Below are 14,758 nucleotides of genomic sequence, written 5' to 3' on the forward strand. Positions count from 1 at the left end.
TTATTGCCTGGCTGTATCCTTAAATGCTCTAACATTTTCGCTGCTCTGCCACCATGGGAAAAAGCAATAATGTCCAGCTGCTGACTCTGTGTGCTTTCACTCGAACTACCCTGGAATGTTCTTGTCATCAGAGGAAAATGGAGATGACGTCCTGGACGCTTTTAACAATTGATCCACTTATTTTATACTTCTGTAACTCGGCTTAAGCGACAGACAGCAAGAAGGTCCATTGCCCACCTGTCCCTGGCTGTTCCCTGCACATGAGCAAGGCAAAGAGTGAGTCCCACCACGTGCGTTACCTGATATCTATTTTACCTGTGCACTGCAATGTTATAATAAGCAACTGCCTGCTCATCATGTTGCTGTATTTATTCACTTTTAGTCCTCACATGATTACATGAGTACACTGAGAGAGAGAGAGAGAGAGAGAGAGAGAGAGAGAGAGAGAGAGAGAGAGAGAGAGAGAGAGAGAGAGATAGATGGATGGTACAACTAGAAAGTGTTAGTGATTATTACAGCTCATTACCGGCTCTCATACCTCTCTTAGTCTCTAAGCCTGCTCCAGACTGGGTGGGGACAGCAGTAGTTGATGGACAGTTGAAACAGCTGTCTGTTGGACTACAGAGGAAGATACCTGGTCCTGCTCTTTTACCCTCTGGACTTGTGAGTACCTCAGTCTACCACTGGGCTGCTGTTTTCAGCTCATCTCAGTCAAGACCAGAGACCCAGACAACATTTAAGAAAGTTGAGTAATGATCCGAGAATTCCCTATCCCTATACAGCTCAGTAAAAGTGTGTGTATGCGTGTGTGTCTCGCAGTACGTTTGTCTGTCCCACTGAGGTGATAGCTTTCAGTGAGCATGTGGAAGAGTTCAGAGCCGTCGGAGCCGAGGTGGTCGCCTGCTCTACAGACTCCCAGTTCACACACCTGGCCTGGTATACGAACTCTGATCCCTGACCTCTCACCCCTTTACAAATACAAATTGATTGATTGATTTTCCATGTCAATAGGATCAACACTCCTCGGAAGCAGGGTGGGCTTGGACTAATGAAAATCCCTCTTCTCTCTGACATCACACACCAGATTGCCAAGGACTACGGCATCTACATGGAGGACCTGGGACACACACTCAGGTAGGGCTCTCACACACACACCCTTCTCCTCTCCTCTACCACTCCTCCTCTACTCTCTCCTCTCTTCTCCTCTCCAGGGATCTGTTCATCATAGACAGTGTAGGTGTTCTGAGACAGGTGACCTTAAATGACCTCCCAGTAGGACGTTCTGTAGAGGAGACCCTGCGTCTGGTCCAGGCTCTGAAACAAACCGACACACACCACACAGGTAGGGTTCTTAACACACACAGGTAGGGTTCTTAACACACACACACACACCACACAGGAAGGGTTCTTAACACACACACACACACACACACAAGTAGGGTTCTTAACACACACACACACACACACACACAAGCTCTGTCGTAGCTGGCCGTGACCGGGAGACCCATGGGGCGGCGCACAATTGGCCCAGCGTCGTCCAGGGTAGGGGAGGGAATGGCCGGCAGGGATGTAGCTCAGTTGGTAGAGCATGGTGTTTGCAACGCCAGGGTTGTGGGTTCGATTCCCCCGGGGGGCCAGTAATAAAAAAATAATGTATGCACACACTAACTGTAAGTCACTCTGGATAAGAGCGTCTGCTAAATGACTAAAATGTAGGGTTCTTAACACACACACACACAGGTAAGGTTCTTAACACACACACACACACCACACAGGTAGGTTCTTAACACACACACACACACACAGGTAAGGTTCTTAACACACACACACACAGGTAGGGTTCTTAACACACACACACACCGGTAGGGTTCTTAACACACACACACAGGTAAGGTTCTTAACACACACACACACACACCACACAGGTAGTGTTCTTAACACACACACACAGGTAGGAATCTTAACACACACACAGGTAGGTTCTTAACACACACACACACACACAAACACCACACAGGTAGGGTTCTTAACACACACACACACACACACAAACACCACACAGGTAGGGTTCTTAACACACACACACACACCACACAGGTAGGCTTCTTAACACACACACAGGTAGGGTTCTTAACACACACACACACACACACACACACACACACACACCACACAGGTAGGGTTCTTAACACACACACACAGGTAGGGTTCTTAACACACACACACACACACACACACACACACACCACACAGGAAGGGTTCTTAACACACACACCACACAAGTAGGGTTCTTAACACACACACACACACCCCACACAGGTAGGGTTCTTAACACACACACACAGGTAGGGTTCTTAACACACACAGGTAGGGTTCTTAACACACACACAGGTAGGGTTCTTAACACACACATACACAGGTAGGGTTCTTAACACACACACACACACACCCCACACAGGTAGGGTTCTTAACACACACACACACAGGTAGGGTTCTTAACACACACAGGTAGGGTTCTTAACACACACACAGGTAGGGTTCTTAACACACACACACAGGTAGGGTTCTTAACACACACATACACAGGTAGGGTTCTTAACACACACACACACACACACACCCCACACAGGTAGGATTCTTAACACACAGGTAGGGTTCTTAACACACACAGGTAGGATTCTTAACACACACAGGTAGGGTTCTTAACACACACAGGTAGGGTTCTTAACACACACAGGTAGGGTTCTTAACACACACACAGGTAGGGTTCTTAACACACAGGTAGGGTTCTTAACACACACAGGTAGGGTTCTTAACACACACAGGTAGGGTTCTTAACACACACACAGGTAGGGTTCTTAACACACACACACCACAGGTAGGGTTCTTAACACACACAGGTAGGGTTCTTAACACACACACACCACAGGTAGGGTTCTTAACACACACAACCAGGTAGGGTTTTTAACACACAGGTAGGTTTCTTAACACACACACACACAGGTAGGGTTCTTAACACACACAGGTAGGGTTCTTAACACACACACATACACTGGTAGGGTTCTTACACACACACACCACAGGTAGGGTTCTTAACACACACAACCAGGTAGGGTTTTTAACACACAGGTAGGGTTCTTAACACACACACAAACACCACACAGGTAGGGTTCTTAACACACACCACACAGGTAGGATTCTTAACACACACACCACACATGTAGGGTTCTTAACACACAGGAAGGGTTCTTAACACACGCACACAGGTAGGGTTCTTAACACACACACACACAGGTAGGGTTCTTAACACAAAACACACAGGTAGGGTTTTTAACACACACACACACACACACACACCACACAGGAAGGGTTCTTAACACACACACACACACAGGTAGGGTTCTTAACACACACACCACACAAGTAGGGTTCTTAACACACACACACAGATAGGGTTCTTAACACACACACAGATAGGATCTTAACACACAAACATACACAGGTAGGGTTCTTAACACACACACACACACACCCCACACAGGTAGGGTTCTTAACACACACACACAGGTAGGGTTCTTAACACACACAGGTAGGGTTCTTAACACACACACACACAGGTAGGGTTCTTAACACACACACACACACACACACACACACACACAGGTAGGGTTCTTAACACACACATACACAGGTAGGGTTCTTAACACACACACACACACACACACACACCCCACACAGGTAGGGTTCTTAACACACACACAGGTAGGGTTCTTAACACACACACACACACAGGTAGGGTTCTTAACACACACACACACACACAGGTAGGGTTCTTAACACACACACACACAGGTAGGGTTCTTAACACACACACACACACACACCCCACACAGGTAGGGTTCTTAACACACACACACACACACACACACACACAGGTAGGGTTCTTAACACACACAGGTAGGGTTCTTAACACACAGGTAGGGTTCTTAACACACACACATACACAGGTAGGGTTCTTAACACACACACAGGTAGGGTTCTTAACACACAGGTAGGGTTCTTAACACACACAACCAGGTAGGGTTTTTAACACACAGGTAGGTTTCTTAACACACACACACACAGGTAGGGTTCTTAACACACACAGGTAGGGTTCTTAACACACACACTGGTAGGGTTCTTAACACACACACACACACCACAGGTAGGGTTCTTAACACACACAACCAGGTAGGGTTTTTAACACACAGGTAGGGTTCTTAACACACACACACAAACACCACACAGGTAGGGTTCTTAACACACACCACACAGGTAGGATTCTTAACACACACACACCACACATGTAGGGTTCTTAACACACAGGAAGGGTTCTTAACACACGCACACAGGTAGGGTTCTTAACACACACACACAGGTAGGGTTCTTAACACAAAACACACAGGTAGGGTTTTTAACACACACACACACACACACCACACAGGAAGGGTTCTTAACACACACACACAGGTAGGGTTCTTAACACACACCACACAAGTAGGGTTCTTAACACACACACACCACACAGGTAGGGTTCTTAACACACACAACCAGGTAGGGTTTTTAACACACAGGTAGGGTTCTTAACAGACACACAAACACCACACAGGTAGGGTTCTTAACACACACCACACAGGTAGGGTTCTTAACACACACTACACAGGTAGGTTTCTTAACACACACACCACACATGTAGGGTTCTTAACACACAGGAAGGGTTCTTAACACACACTACACAGGTAGGTTTCTTAACACACACACAGGTAGGGTTCTTAACACAAAACACACACAGGTAGGCTTTTTAACACACACACAAACACCACACAGGTAGGGTTCTTAACACACACACCACACAGGTAGGGTTCTTAACACACACATACACAGGTAGGGTTCTTAACACACACACACACACACACACCCCACACAGGTAGGGTTCTTAACACACACACACACACACAGGTAGGGTTCTTAACACACACACACACACAGGTAGGGTTCTTAACACACACATACACAGGTAGGGTTCTTAACACACACACACACACACACACACCCCACACAGGTAGGGTTCTTAACACACACACACACACAGGTAGGGTTCTTAACACACACACTGGTAGGGTTCTTAACACACACACATACACAGGTAGGGTTCTTAACACACACACAGGTAGGGTTCTTAACACACACAGGTAGGGTTCTTAACACACACACCCAGGTAGGGTTTTTAACACACAGGTAGGTTTCTTAACACACACACACACAGGTAGGGTTCTTAACACACACAGGTAGGGTTCTTAACACACACACATACACTGGTAGGGTTCTTAACACACACACACACACACACACCACAGGTAGGGTTCTTAACACACACAACCAGGTAGGGTTTTTAACACACAGGTAGGGTTCTTAACACACACACAAACACCACACAGGTAGGGTTCTTAACACACACCACACAGGTAGGGTTCTTAACACACAGGAAGGGTTCTTAACACACGCACACAGGTAGGGTTCTTAACACACACACACAGGTAGGGTTCTTAACACAAAACACACAGGTAGGGTTTTTAACACACACACACACACCACACAGGAAGGGTTCTTAACACACACACACAGGTAGGGTTCTTAACACACACCACACAAGTAGGGTTCTTAACACACACAACCAGGTAGGGTTTTTAACACACAGGTAGGGTTCTTAACAGACACACAAACACCACACAGGTAGGGTTCTTAACACACACCACACAGGTAGGGTTCTTAACACACACTACACATGTAGGGTTCTTAACACACAGGAAGGGTTCTTAACACACACTACACAGGTAGGTTTCTTAACACACACACAGGTAGGGTTCTTAACACAAAACACACACAGGTAGGCTTTTTAACACACACACAAACACCACACAGGTAGGGTTCTTAACACACACACCACACAGGTAGGGTTCTTAACACACACAGGTAGGGTTCTTAACACACACAACCAGGTAGGGTTTTTAACACACAGGTAGGTTTCTTAACACACACACACACAGGTAGGGTTCTTAACACACACAGGTAGGGTTCTTAACACACACACATACACTGGTAGGGTTCTTAACACACACACACACACACACCACAGGTAGGGTTCTTAACACACACAACCAGGTAGGGTTTTTAACACACAGGTAGGGTTCTTAACACACACACAAACACCACACAGGTAGGGTTCTTAACACACACCACACAGGTAGGGTTCTTAACACACAGGAAGGGTTCTTAACACACGCACACAGGTAGGGTTCTTAACACACACACACAGGTAGGGTTCTTAACACAAAACACACAGGTAGGGTTTTTAACACACACACACACACCACACAGGAAGGGTTCTTAACACACACACACAGGTAGGGTTCTTAACACACACCACACAAGTAGGGTTCTTAACACACACACACCACACAGGTAGGGTTCTTAACACACACAACCAGGTAGGGTTTTTAACACACAGGTAGGGTTCTTAACAGACACACAAACACCACACAGGTAGGGTTCTTAACACACACCACACAGGTAGGGTTCTTAACACACACTACACATGTAGGGTTCTTAACACACAGGAAGGGTTCTTAACACACACTACACAGGTAGGTTTCTTAACACACACACAGGTAGGGTTCTTAACACAAAACACACACAGGTAGGCTTTTTAACACACACACAAACACCACACAGGTAGGGTTCTTAACACACACACCACACAGGTAGGGTTCTTAACACACAGGAAGGGTTCTTAACACAAAACACACACAGGAAGGGTTCTTAACACAAAACACACACAGGTAGGGTTTTTAACACACACACACACACACGCGTAGGGTTCTTAACACAAAACACACAGGTAGGATTTTTAACACACAAACACAGGTAGGGTTTTTAACACACACGCAAACACCACACAGGAAGGGTTCTTAACACACACACACACAGCTAGGGTTCTTAACACACACTACACAGGTAGGGTTTTTAACACACACCACACAGGTAGTGTTCTTAACACACACACACACACACAGGTAGGATTCTTAACACACACAGGTAGGGTTCTTAACACACACAACCAGGTAGGGTTTTTAACACACAGGTAGGGTTCTTAACACACACACAAACACCACACAGGTAGGGTTCTTAACACACACACACAGGTAGGAATCTTAACACACACACGGGTAGGATTCTTAACGCACACACACACAGCACACAGGTAGGGTTCTTAACACACACACAGGTAGGGTTCTTAACACACACACACACACAAACACCACACAGGTAGGGTTCTTAACACACACAAACAGGTAGGAATCTTAACACACACACGGGTAGGATTCTTAACGCACACACACACAGCACACAGGTAGGGTTCTTAACACACACACAAACACCACACAGGTAGGGTTCTTAACACACACACACACACAAACACCACACAGGTAGGGTTCTTAACACACACACACACACCACACAGGTAGGCTTCTTAACACACACACAGGTAGGGTTCTTAACACACACACACAGGTAGGGTTCTTAACACACACACACACACACCACACAGGAAGGGTTCTTAACACACACACCACACAAGTAGGGTTCTTAACACACACACACACACCCCACACAGGTAGGGTTCTTAACACACACACACAGGTAGGGTTCTTAACACACACACACAGGTAGGGTTCTTAACACACACACAGGTAGGGTTCTTAACACACACACATACACAGGTAGGGTTCTTAACACACACACACACCCCACACAGGTAGGGTTCTTAACACACACAGGTAGGGTTCTTAACACACACACAGGTAGGGTTCTTAACACACACACACAGGTAGGGTTCTTAACACACACATACACAGGTAGGGTTCTTAACACACACACACACCCCACACAGGTAGGGTTCTTAACACACACACACACACACAGGTAGGGTTCTTAACACACACAGGTAGGGTTCTTAACACACACAGGTAGGGTTCTTAACACACACAGGTAGGGTTCTTAACACACACACAGGTAGGGTTCTTAACACACACAGGTAGGGTTCTTAACACACACACACACCACAGGTAGGGTTCTTAACACACACAGGTAGGGTTCTTAACACACACACCACAGGTAGGGTTCTTAACACACACAACCAGGTAGGGTTTTTAACACACAGGTAGGTTTCTTAACACACACACACACAGGTAGGGTTCTTAACACACACAGGTAGGGTTCTTAACACACACACATACACTGGTAGGGTTCTTAACACACACACACACCACAGGTAGGGTTCTTAACACACACAACCAGGTAGGGTTTTTAACACACAGGTAGGGTTCTTAACACACACACAAACACCACACAGGTAGGGTTCTTAACACACACCACACAGGTAGGATTCTTAACACACACACCACACATGTAGGGTTCTTAACACACAGGAAGGGTTCTTAACACACGCACACAGGTAGGGTTCTTAACACACACACACAGGTAGGGTTCTTAACACAAAACACACAGGTAGGGTTTTTAACACACACACACACACCACACAGGAAGGGTTCTTAACACACACACACACACAGGTAGGGTTCTTAACACACACACCACACAAGTAGGGTTCTTAACACACACACACGACACAGGTAGGGTTCTTAACACACACACACAGGTAGGGTTCTTAACACACACACAGGTAGGGTTCTTAACACACACACATACACAGGTAGGGTTCTTAACACACACACACACACACAGGTAGGGTTCTTAACACACACACACAGGTAGGGTTCTTAACACACACAGGTAGGGTTCTTAACACACACACACACAGGTAGGGTTCTTAACACACACACACACACACACACAGGTAGGGTTCTTAACACACACACACACAGGTAGGGTTCTTAACACACACATACACACAGGTAGGCTTTTTAACACACACATACACAGGTAGGGTTCTTAACACACACACACACACACACACACACACACACACACACCCCCCACACAGGTAGGGTTCTTAACACACACACAGGTAGGGTTCTTAACACACACACACACACAGGTAGGGTTCTTAACACACACACACACACAGGTAGGGTTCTTAACACACACATACACAGGTAGGGTTCTTAACACACACACACACACACACACCCCACACAGGTAGGGTTCTTAACACACACACACAGGTAGGGTTCTTAACACACACAGGTAGGGTTCTTAACACACACAGGTAGGGTTCTTAACACACATATACACAGGTAGGGTTCTTAACACACACACAGGTAGGGTTCTTAACACACACAGGTAGGGTTCTTAACACACACAACCAGGTAGGGTTTTTAACACACAGGTAGGTTTCTTAACACACACACACACAGGTAGGGTTCTTAACACACACAGGTAGGGTTCTTAACACACACACATACACTGGTAGGGTTCTTAACACACACACACACACCACAGGTAGGGTTCTTAACACACACAACCAGGTAGGGTTTTTAACACACAGGTAGGGTTCTTAACACACACACACCACACAGGTAGGGTTCTTAACACACACCACACAGGTAGGATTCTTAACACACACACACCACACATGTAGGGTTCTTAACACACAGGAAGGGTTCTTAACACACGCACACAGGTAGGGTTCTTAACACACACACACAGGTAGGGTTCTTAACACAAAACACACAGGTAGGGTTTTTAACACACACACACACACACACACACACACACCACACAGGAAGGGTTCTTAACACACACACAGGTAGGGTTCTTAATACACACCACACAAGTAGGGTTCTTAACACACACACATCACACAGGTAGGGTTCTTAACACACACAACCAGGTAGGGTTTTTAACACACAGGTAGGGTTCTTAACAGACACACAAACACCACACAGGTAGGGTTCTTAACACACACCACACAGGTAGGGTTCTTAACACACACTACACAGGTAGGTTTCTTAACACACACACCACACATGTAGGGTTCTTAACACACAGGAAGGGTTCTTAACACACTACACAGGTAGGTTTCTTAACACACACACAGGTAGGGTTCTTAACACAAAACACACACAGGTAGGCTTTTTAACACACACACAAACACCACACAGGTAGGGTTCTTAACACACACACCACACAGGTAGGGTTCTTAACACACACATACACAGGTAGGGTTCTTAACACACACACACACACACACACACACCCCACACAGGTAGGGTTCTTAACACACACACACACACACAGGTAGGGTTCTTAACACACACACACACACACAGGTAGGGTTCTTAACACACACATACACAGGTAGGGTTCTTAACACACACACACACACACCCCACACAGGTAGGGTTCTTAACACACACACACACACACACAGGTAGGGTTCTTACCACACACAGGTAGGGTTCTTAACACACACAGGTAGGGTTCTTAACACACACAGGTAGGGTTCTTAACACACACATACACAGGTAGGGTTCTTAACACACACACAGGTAGGGTTCTTAACACACACACACAGGTAGGGTTCTTAACACAAAACACACAGGTAGGGTTTTTAACACACACACACACACCACACAGGAAGGGTTCTTAACACACACACACAGGTAGGGTTCTTAACACACACACACCACACAGGTAGGGTTCTTAACACACACAACCAGGTAGGGTTTTTAACACACAGGTAGGGTTCTTAACAGACACACAAACACCACACAGGTAGGGTTCTTAACACACACCACACAGGTAGGGTTCTTAACACACACTACACAGGTAGGTTTCTTAACACACACACCACACATGTAGGGTTCTGAACACACAGGAAGGGTTCTTAACACACACTACACAGGTAGGTTTCTTAACACACACACAGGTAGGGTTCTTAACACAAAACACACACAGGTAGGCTTTTTAACACACACACACAAACACCACACAGGTAGGGTTCTTAACACACACACCACACAGGTAGGGTTCTTAACACACAGGAAGGGTTCTTAACACAAAACACACACAGGAAGGGTTCTTAACACAAAACACACACAGGTAGGGTTTTTAACACACACACACGTAGGGTTCTTAACACAAAACACACACAGGTAGGATTTTTAACACACAAACACAGGTAGGGTTTTTAACACACACACACACAGGTAGGGTTCTTAACACACACGCAAACACCACACAGGAAGGGTTCTTAACACACACACACACAGCTAGGGTTCTTAACACACACTACACAGGTAGGGTTTTTAACACACACACCACACAGGTAGTGTTCTTAACACACACACACACACAGGTAGGATTCTTAACACACACAGGTAGGGTTCTTAACACACACAACCAGGTAGGGTTTTTAACACACAGGTAGGGTTCTTAACACACACACAAACACCACACAGGTAGGGTTCTTAACACACACTACACAGGTAGGGTTCTTAACACACACACACACACGGGTAGGATTCTTAACGCACACACACACAGCACACAGGTAGGGTTCTTAACACACACACAGGTAGGGTTCTTAACACACACACACACAAACACCACACAGGTAGGGTTCTTAACACACACACCACACAGGTAGGCTTCTTAACACACACACAGGTAGGGTTCTTAACACACACACACACACACACACCACACAGGTAGGATTCTTAACACACACACACAGGTAGGGTTCTTAACACACACACACACACACACCACACAGGAAGGGTTCTTAACACACACACACCCCACACAGGTAGGGTTCTTAACACACACACACAGGTAGGGTTCTTAACACACACAGGTAGGGTTCTTAACACACACACAGGTAGGGTTCTTAACACACACACATACACAGGTAGGGTTCTTAACACACACATACACAGGTAGGGTTCTTAACACACACACACCCCACACAGGTAGGGTTCTTAACACACACACACACAGGTAGGGTTCTTAACACACACAGGTAGGGTTCTTAACACACACACACAGGTAGGGTTCTTAACACACACACACACACACACACAGGTAGGGTTCTTAACACACACACACACACAGGTAGGGTTCTTAACACACACATACACAGGTAGGGTTCTTAACACACACACACACACACACCCCACACAGGTAGGGTTCTTAACACACACACGTAGGGTTCTTAACACACACAGGTAGGGTTCTTAACACACACACACACAGGTAGGGTTCTTAACACACACACAGGTAGGGTTCTTAACACACACACACAGGTAGGGTTCTTAACACACACACACACACCACAGGTAGGGTTCTTAACACACACAACCAGGTAGGGTTTTTAACACACAGGTAGGTTTCTTAACACACACACACAGGTAGGGTTCTTAACACACACAGGTAGGGTTCTTAACACACACACACACCACAGGTAGGGTTCTTAACACACACAACCAGGTAGGGTTTTTAACACACAGGTAGGGTTCTTAACACACACACACCACACAGGTAGGGTTCTTAACACACACCACACAGGTAGGATTCTTAACACACACACACACCACACATGTAGGGTTCTTAACACACAGGAAGGGTTCTTAACACACGCACACAGGTAGGGTTCTTAACACACACACACAGGTAGGGTTCTTAACACAAAACACACAGGTAGGGTTTTTAACACACACACACACACACCACACAGGAAGGGTTCTTAACACACACACACACACACAGGTAGGGTTCTTAACACACACACCACACAAGTAGGGTTCTTAACACACACACACCACACAGGTAGGGTTCTTAACACACACACACCACACAGGTAGGGTTTTTAACACACAGGTAGGGTTCTTAACACACACACAAACACCACACAGGTAGGGTTCTTAACACACACCACACAGGTAGGGTTCTTAACACACACTACACAGGTAGGTTTCTTAACACACACACCACACATGTAGGGTTCTTAACACACAGGAAGGGTTCTTAACACACACTACACAGGTAGGTTTCTTAACACACACACACACACACACACACAGGTAGGGTTCTTAACACAAAACACACACAGGTAGGCTTTTTAACACACACACAAACACCACACAGGTAGGGTTCTTAACACACACACCACACAGGTAGGGTTCTTAACACACAGGAAGGGTTCTTAACACAAAACACACACAGGAAGGGTTCTTAACACAAAACACACACAGGTAGGGTTTTTAACACACACACACACACACACACACACACACAGGTAGGGTTCTTAACACAAAACACACACAGGTAGGATTTTTAACACACAAACACAGGTAGGGTTTTTAACACACACACACACAGGTAGGGTTCTTAACACACACGCAAACACCACACAGGAAGGGTTCTTAACACACACACACACAGCTAGGGTTCTTAACACACACACACACACACACAGGTAGGATTCTTAACACACACAGGTAGGGTTCTTAACACACACAACCAGGTAGGGTTTTTAACACACAGGTAGGGTTCTTAACACACACTACACAGGTAGGGTTTTTAACACACACACCACACAGGTAGTGTTCTTAACACACACACACACACACAGGTAGGATTCTTAACACACACAGGTAGGGTTCTTAACACACACAACCAGGTAGGGTTTTTAACACACAGGTAGGGTTCTTAACACACACTACACAGGTAGGGTTCTTAACACACACACACACACACACACGGGTAGGATTCTTAACGCACACACACACAGCACACAGGTAGGGTTCTTAACACACACACAGGTAGGGTTCTTAACACACACCACACAGGTAGGGTTCTTAACACACAGGAAGGGTTCTTAACACACACACACACACACACACAGGTAGGGTTCTTAACACACACACACACACACAGGTAGGGTTCTTAACACACACACACACACACACACACAGGTAGGGTTCTTAACACAAAACACACAGGTAGGGTTCTTAACACACACTACACAGGTAGTGTTCTTAACACACACACACACACAGGTAGGATTCTTAACACACACACACACGCCAGGGTTGTGGGTTCGATTCCCACGGGGGGCCAGTATAAAATAAATAAAAAATAAATACAATTCATTCACTCACTAACTGTAAGTCGCTCTGGATAAGAGCGTCTGCTAAAATGACAAAAATGTAAAATGTAACCCAAATTGCCTGTTCATATGGTCAAGGTGTTTGATTAATCACCTGTTTTTACCTGTAACTTCCTTTTACACCACAAGATGGCGATCAAACTCCTCTCACTCTTTTGTTAGCGTAATCATATCACTCTGCAGTTTAGACAAGGAATCAATTTAGTATTTTAATTAAAGGTCCTATTACTGAAGGTGCAGGAAGCCTATTGTTATTGTAAAGAAAGATGACAGCTTCAGACCAGTTGATGGCTCTATAGCACACCTTAGGGCTATAACTTCTGGACTGTTGAATTTGAGTCATGCTATTTGGTAAACATAAAATGTGCTATACACTGTAAACGGAGCATTGTGGGGCTCCAGCCTTGTGCTAGGAGGACCCCCAAATGCTGCTTTAATTTCATATATATTTATCTAATACTGATGAGACTGATGTTTGTGTCGGAATTATAATCCAGTATTTAGACCAGCTGATGTGAACGACAGTCT

General features: G+C 45.5%; 1 pseudogene across 1 annotated transcript; it reads left to right on the plus strand.

The window, feature by feature from the left end:
* The first annotated feature begins 71 nt into the window (after positions 1-71).
* LOC311099796 (peroxiredoxin-4-like) lies at positions 72-14,418 on the plus strand (annotated as a pseudogene). The gene is made up of 6 exons (XR_014615206.1): positions 72-276; positions 548-663; positions 820-936; positions 1,012-1,134; positions 1,212-1,342; positions 14,414-14,418. The product of XR_014615206.1 is annotated as a peroxiredoxin-4-like (transcript).
* Positions 14,419-14,758: the final 340 nt, after the last annotated feature.

The sequence above is a fragment of the Coregonus lavaretus genome (assembly GCF_964263955.1).
Source record: "Coregonus lavaretus genome assembly, chromosome: 2".
Taxonomy (NCBI): Eukaryota; Metazoa; Chordata; class Actinopteri; order Salmoniformes; family Salmonidae; genus Coregonus; species Coregonus lavaretus.